This window comes from Nomascus leucogenys, chromosome 4 (assembly GCF_006542625.1).
Source record: "Nomascus leucogenys isolate Asia chromosome 4, Asia_NLE_v1, whole genome shotgun sequence".
In the NCBI taxonomy this organism is placed as follows: domain Eukaryota; kingdom Metazoa; phylum Chordata; class Mammalia; order Primates; family Hylobatidae; genus Nomascus; species Nomascus leucogenys.
This window is the reverse complement of record NC_044384.1, coordinates 84,156,732-84,164,828: the sequence shown is the minus strand read 5'-3', so window position 1 is coordinate 84,164,828 and position 8,097 is coordinate 84,156,732.

Genomic DNA, 8,097 nt, shown 5'->3' with positions numbered 1-8,097 from the left:
TGGGCTGACCTCACTGCCTGCACCCCTTCCTTCACTCCTTATGGCAGCCCAGGAGAGAAACAAGGCAAATTCCCTTAAACAAGGAAACTGAGGCTCACATAGGGCAGGCAACTTGCCCAAGGTCACTCGCCGCAGTCCAGATTGGAGCCAGACGCCACAGCCTGAGCTTCCTCTGATGCCCCTGGGCAGCTGCTGTGTGGTCTCCAGCCTGTCATGGACCAAATCCTGGCCAAAAGCTAGAATTCAGGATTTGGGTCAGAATGAGGGCCAGCCTGAAGTCACCTCCCAGAGTGCGAGAGGGAAGCGGCTGAGTCAGTTCCGGAGGGAAGTCCGAGAAGTGCTGGAAGTGTGGGTGAGGTGTGGGTGGGTGTCTGGACCCTGAACCTCCGAGAACCTCCCTGGAGGGCTTGGGGAACTCAGCCAGGATGGAGGCCGGCCAGGAAGCTGGGGAGTCGGATTCTAGGCCTGGGCTTCAAAGCTGGGGCTCCGTCCTTCCTCGGCCTCTCCAGGCAGGAAATCATTAAGAATTTTAAAATAGCAAAAAGAGAGGGACTGGGGGAGGTGGAGAACCAACCCAAATTAAAGCCCAGGAGGCCGCAGGAGAGGGGCTCCTTGGATAGAGCCCCAGTCCAAAACAGCCCAAAGGCCTAATCTAACGTGCAAAGAATTGCACCCTATTCCTGTTTGGAGCAAGCACCGTGCTGTCGGGGGTAGGCCTGGCCCTGAGATGTGGCCTTCCGTGGTGGCCTCCTTTCTCTGGCTCCTGGCTTCTGGCCTGCGGAGTGAAGTGTGTTGCCGTGTTGGTGTCTGCAAACCTCAGCATGTGCCAGAAGCCACGGGGGTGCTGGCTAGAACGCAGTTTCTTGAGCGTCTGCTGCAGGGTGCGCTGAGCCCAGGAGTGCACGTTTTAAAGTCCCCAGCTGACTGCACCACACTGGGCCTGGGCCCTGCTTTGAAAATCTCTGGGCTGGAGGTGGCTGCCGGAATCCAAGGTGTCCAGGAAGCACTTCGATTCTTTCTCCTTCCTCCGTCCATATGCTTTCACGTTTTTTCTTCTTCCCTGCCCTTTGCCTGTCATGGACACCCCTAGGCTTTGCTTACAGCAGAAGGTCAAACCTCCTGGACCTGCCAGAAGGCTCCCGGAATCTCCAACTGACTTTCCTCTTCCAGGCCAAGGAATTTTTCATTTGTATTTTCTGTTTTTCTGGGGCTGCTGGGGGGCAGGGCTTAGTGCGGCTGCTCTGCCACCTGGCGGTCACACCTGGGACTGTAGCCTTTCCCAAACTAGGCACATCTTTCCCAGGTGCCTCAAGGGTCCTCAGGCAGGGGTGGGGAGACAAGGGGTTGGGGAGGAAGGCAGGTAGCCCCAGATTATAGTCGCCAAGCCCTCCGGGGTGTCTCTTTAAATTAATTTGTGTAAAGTAAACCCCTGTTATTCATCGAATTAGAATTGCCGTGGAGTTGACCTTCCTAGCCAAGGGTTCCCATCAATTAAACCAAAGGCCAGTATGGCGGCCAAATGACCTTAGGTGGTTGCCTTCCCTGCTGTGAACTTCAGTATCTCCATCTCTAAGATAGGGCCTTCCACTTAAGGTAGTAAGATTAAATGAGATAATAAACGGGCCTGACAACAAATACTGGCCACCACCATCACCATTACCACAATCACTACCATCACCACCATCATCACCATCACCACCACCATCATCACCATCACCACCACCATCATGACCACCATCACCATCACCACAGTCACTACCACCATCACCACCATCAGCACCATCACCACCATCACCACCATCATCACCATCACCACCACCATCACCACCATCACCACCACCATCACCACCATCACCACCATCACCACCATCATCACCACCATCACCACCATCATCACCACCATCACTATCACCACCACCATCATGACCACCATCACCATCACCACAGTCACTACCACCATCACCACCATCAGCACCATCACCACCATCACCACCATCATCACCATCACCACCACCATCATCACCATCACCACCACCATCACCACCATCATCACCACCATCACCACCATCATCACCATCACCACCACCATCATCACCATCACCACCACCATCATCACCATCACCACCACCATCATCATCATCACCACCATCACCATCATCACCGTCACCACCATCACCACCACCATCATCACTATCACCACCACCATCATCACCATCATCATCACTATCACCACCACCATCACCATCACCACCATCACCACCACCATCACACCATCACCACCACCATCACCACCATCACCATCACCACCATCACCATCACCACCATCACCACCACCATCACACCATCACCACTACCATCACACCAGACCCATCATTCTTCCTTTTTTTCTTTTCCAGTTGGAGCCACAGTATTTCAGATCCAGCTGGAATCACAGGGGTTTCTTGTTTGGCCCCTCCCTGAAATCCTGGAAGAATCTGGAGTCAGTGGAAGGTGATGCTCTTTCTTAGTTTCATACTGCTGTAGGGACAGGGCTCTCCAGGGACTCAGATCTCGACTCCAGTTTGATTGCTTTTTCCACTGTACCCTTGTGAAGATGCCCAATGATCCATCAGAAAGTCAAAGAAACATTAACCATAAAATATCAAATTATCCTCCTGCTCCAGAGAACAGGCCCCACCTCATTGAGCAGGAGCTATTGATGAGCCACATAAGGCCAAAAGCAGATCTCACCTCTTCAGTTCTTTAATTCCTCTTTGAGGGACATAAATTTGGGGACTACCCCCTCCCCCACCAATAACACCACAAACTTAAATCACTTTTCTTCACTTTTGAATTGCTCTTCAATTCACTGCCCAGCAGCAGCTTAGAGCTCCTAGAGCTCATGCCTTACAAGAACTCATTTTTGCAAATCTTCCTAAATTCACCCACGTGCATTTTTGCAGGGAGGGAGGATGATAGGAACCTCCTTAACTCAGTTTTCTCGTCTTTTCTTACAGTGTGCATGTTGCAAAAATCACAGAATCATGTGAGGAATGAGAGGAAAGCCCCCTTCTTCAACCCTGACTCCAACAATCCCAGTGCTCAAAGGAACCCAGATAATACGTAGGAAATACATACCTACGTGTTTCCTACATATTTAGAAATATGTCACATAAGTCATTACAAACATAAGTCATTATAATTAGTCATTTGTACTTGAGAAGTCCTAATGTACATGGTAACAATGCAAATGATCTCAAAGTGTGTGAAATGACAAGTAAAAATCCTTTTCTCCTCTCACTCCCAACTGCCCGGGGCAACTGCCACCGACAAGGTATATTCTTCCAGAAAAATCATGATGTACCTTCAAACACACGCATAAAGTTTTAAAATTGTTCAATAGGTAGTAAATTCACATCATTCAAAAATAGAAAACTTACGAACGAACATGTGTAGAGTGAAGAGACTCTCTCCCATCCCACCTCCACCCACCCTCGGGGAACCATTTTTAGTTTCTTGCGCATCCTTCCAGATTTTCTTTCTGAAAATATAAGTGAGGGGAGACGCACATTCTGATTTTACTCCTTTTACACAAAGGTACTCTTCCCCTTTGCGTTCATTTCCCACAACAGTGTGCCTCGGACGCCTCTCCTCGTTCCCATTTCACGGTAGCCTGGTAACCCACTGCATGGATTTACCATCACCATTTAACCATCCTCCCATTCATGGCCACTTGGACTGTGTCTAAAATTTTGATTTTTTTGTTTGTTGGTTTTTTTGAGAGAGAGTCTCACTTTGTCCCCCAGGCTGGAGTGCAATGGCATGATCTCGGCTCACTGCAACCTCCGGGTTCAAGTGATTCTTCTGCCTTACCCTCCCAAAGTGCTGGGATTACAGGCACCCGCCACCACGCCCAGCTAATTTTTGTATTTTTTGTAGAGACAGAGTTTCATCATCTTGGCCAGGCTGGTCTCGAACTCCTGACCTCAGGTAATCCACCTGCCTCGGCCTCCCAAAGTGCTGGGATTACAGGTGTGAGCCACCTTGCCTGGCCCTAAAATTTTGATATTTCAGAAAATATATTTAAAACTATGGAAAAAAAGCTCCATATCACTGATCACTAGAGAAATGCAAATCAAAACCACAAGGAGATAACATCTCCCACCAGTCAGAATGGCTACTGATTAAAACATCAAAAAACAACAGATGCTGGCAAGGTTGTGAAGAAAAGGGAATGCTTATAAACCACTGGTGGGAGTGTAAATTAGTTCAACCCATTGTGCAAAGCAGTGTGGTGATTCCTCAAAGAGCTACAAACAGAACTACCATTCAACCCAGCAATTCCATTACTGGGCATATACCTAGAGGAATATAAATCATTCTACCATAGAGACACATGCACATGTGTATTCATTGCAGCACTAGTCACAATAATAAAGACATGAAATCAACCTAAATGCCCATCTGTGATAGATTGGATAAGGAAAATGTGCTACATATACACATGGCATAAAAAAGAACAAGATCATGTATCTTGTGGGAACATGGATGGAGCTAGAGGCCATTATCCTCAGCAAACTAATGCAGGAACAGAAAAACGAATACCACATGTTCTCACATATAAGTGGGAGCTAAATGATGAGAACTCATGAACACAAAGAAGGGAACAACAGACAACACTGGGGCCCAGTTGAGGGTGGAGGGTGAGCGGAGGGAGAGGAGCAGGAAAGATAACTATTGGGCACTGGGCTTAGTACCTGGGTGATGAAATAATCTGTACCAACAAACCCCGTGACATGAGTTCACCGACGTAACAAATCTTTACATGTACCCCCCGAACCTAAATTAAAAGTTAAAAAATTTAAATATTTTTAAATTTAAAATGCTCAGATGAATAACTTCACATACATACCATTTCAAATGTTTGTTAGTGTGTCTATAGAATAAAATTCCAGAAGTGGGATTGCTTCCTTGAAGGGTGAGTGAGCCGTGGCTTTGACAGGCAGCCCACTGCCCTCCCCAAGGACATATTCATGTATCCTGTCCCCAGCTCCTTAACTCAGAAAGCCAGTGTCACACTTGTGGTGTTTTCCCAATATCATGGATAAAAAGTGCTATCTCAGTGTAGCTTTACTTTGCATTTCTTTTCTTATGAGTGAGGCTGAGCACATTTTAATATATTTGAGATGCATTTGTATTTCTCTTTTTCTGTTGTTTCTTCATATCCCTTACCTGTTTCAATTGTAGGTTGTTATTTCCTTACCAATATCTATAAACCTTTATAAATTAGGGAGATTGGATCTTTTTTTTTTTTTTTTTTTTTTTGACAGAGTCTCACTCTGTCACCCAGGCTGGAGTGCAGTGGTGCATTCAGGACTCACTGCAGACTCAACTTCCCAGGCTCAAGCGATCCTCCCACTTCTGTGGAAGAGGGAGTGGGTAGTGTGTACCTGTAGTCCCAGCTGCTTGGGAAGCAATCCTCAGCCTCCCAAGTAGCTGGGACTACAGGTACACACCACCACACCCAGCTAATTTTTTTATTTTTAGTAGAGACGGGGTTTCACCATGTTGCCTAGGTTGGTCTCGAACTTCTGAGCTCAAGCCGTCCTCCCACCTTGGCCTCCCAGTGTACTGGGATTACAGGCGTAAGCCACTGCGCCCAGCCCACTTTGTCTTTTAACAACTCATGTCGTTATTGATACTTCTCTGCATGCAGAATTTTTTTTTGTAATTGAATTTATCATTTTCTTTTTTGATTTTTGGGTTTGAGTCATAATTAGAACAGCCCTGTCTACTCCATGGTGATAAAGGAATAGTTTCATGGTTGGATTTCTAAATCCAGAATGCTTGTTGGATTTGTCACTTTCCTCTCCAACATTTGTAGAGCTGACACTATGACTTTTCTTTTTAAATCTATGAATATGACTAATTATATTAATGGATTTCCTAATGCTGCACCACCCTTTCATTGGATGAAAGGGAGGCCAAGGCGGGGTGGCCGAGGCCAGGTGATCTGCCCACCTCAGCCTCCCAAAGTGCTGGGATTATAGGCATGAATCACGGTGCCCAGCCTATTTATTAGTCTTTTATTCAGAGGTTTTCATTAATCTTTACATGTGAGATTGGGCTGTAGTTTCCTTTCTTTTCTGGCAAAATCTCTACCCACTCCTAGAATGAAAGGATGGTTCAGTATTAGGAAATCCATTAATATAATTCATCATAATCATAGATTTAAGTAGGGTTACACAGCCACACACAGAGCTGGACAGATTGTATTATTTCTTTATTGTACTGCTAGGTGCATTATTAATTTTTGTTTATTAATCTTTTTTTTTTTTTTTGCAGTTTCTGGGAGGTCAGGTTTTAACCAGTCTCACCTCTGAGCTTCATTTCCTCAGATGGGTCCAGACTGTCATGTGATCATGGGCAGGGGTTTGTTCTCATTCTTTCGTGTGTCTCCATCACCATATGCCCATTTGGACTTTGACTGGCTGCAAGAATCAGAGTGTCTGAAAATTGGTTGAGTTACACAGCCACCCGCAGAGCTGTCCTGCAGGTCCTGCTCAAAGCAGGTGAGCTGAGGCTGGACTTGCCCTGAGCTCCAGTGATGGGGGTTCATTCCTTGCTATTTGGCTTCTGCTTATTTCCTTTCATTTTACCAGGAAGAGGTCCCCAAGCCTTCTTTTCTGGTGCCTTCTGACACCTCATACTGCAAGTACTCCAGGACTTCTCTGGCTTCAGGAACTGAAAAGGTCTACTAGGAGCAAGACAGAATTAGTGTTGGGGACTTAGCACCCACAGAGTAGCCTCCACTCAGTGACTGTTGGGACCTGGTGGATCAATACCCCAGCTCCCTGGCCCAAGTTGCTCACAACAGTAACTTGCTCGATGCCACACCCTTTGTTGACTTTCTTCCATTCTCTGTCTCACTTCTCCCACCAGTGCCTCCTGGGATCGCCTCCCAAATAAATGACTTACATTCGAATCTTTATTTCATGTTGGCTTTGGAGGGGACCCAACTTAACGCAGGGTTCCCAACCCTCTTTTGTGAGGTGAGACAGCTGGTTAGTGGCAGCCCTGCAATGACAAGCCTGCCCCCTGCTAATCACTGGCACCACACCCCGGTCATGCTCAGGACAATTGCACAGGTGGGTGACTAGTGGGGTAGTGAGGCTCAGAGAAGTTAAATTGCTTCTACAAGCACAACAGTGAACACACTTAGTTCCGAAAATTGTTTCCCAGCAATTTCCTTCCACCTAACACATACACATCTGAAAGTTGTGAAAGAATTCATCATCACATCAGCTCCACAAACATGTATTAAAGGTGTACAAGGTTCCAGGCCCCATGCTGGGCCCTGGAGACCCAAGGTGAACGAGTGAGGAGGTGCGTCCAGTGGGGAGACGGATGTAAAAACCACTGCATCAGGGCTGATCATGCAATATCAGTCAACCCAACACACCACAGGACAAAGGCCAAAAACGTAACTAGGAATTACAGAGAAGAAAGAGCTAAGAGAAAGCACAGGTTTGAAAGGGTGTGGGGAGGTGAGGATGGGTGTTCCGGGAGCAAGAACAGCACATGCAAAGGCCCCAAGGCCAGACAAGGAGAGATGGGGGAGGAGGGTCTGATTACTAGGAGAATGTCTCAGGTGGATGAAAATGTAAGGTGGGCTCAGATGAGACAGGGCTACAGAGAGGAGAACCAGGAAGAGGCTTTTCCTGGCCTAAACTGGGCACAGACTGGAGATGGTGAGGAGAATGTGAATTCGACACATTTTAAAGAGGTGGGGAACAGGCACAGTGGCTCACACCTGTAATCCCAGCACTTTGGGAGGCCAAGGTGGGCAGATCACTTGAGACCAGGAGTTCAAGACCCAGCCTGGCTAACATGGTGAAACCCCATCTCTACTAAAAATACAAAAATTAGCTGGGTGTGGTAGCACTCGCCTGTCCCAGCTACTCAGGAGGCTGTGGCAGGAGAATCGCTTGAACCTGGGAAGTGGAGGTTGTAGTGAGCCCTGATCGTGCCACTGCACTCCAGCCCAGAGGTGGATGGGCAGGGACTGTCTAGAGTGTCTCATGGTCCTAGCAAAGTGTCACCGGCTCTTGTGGCGAT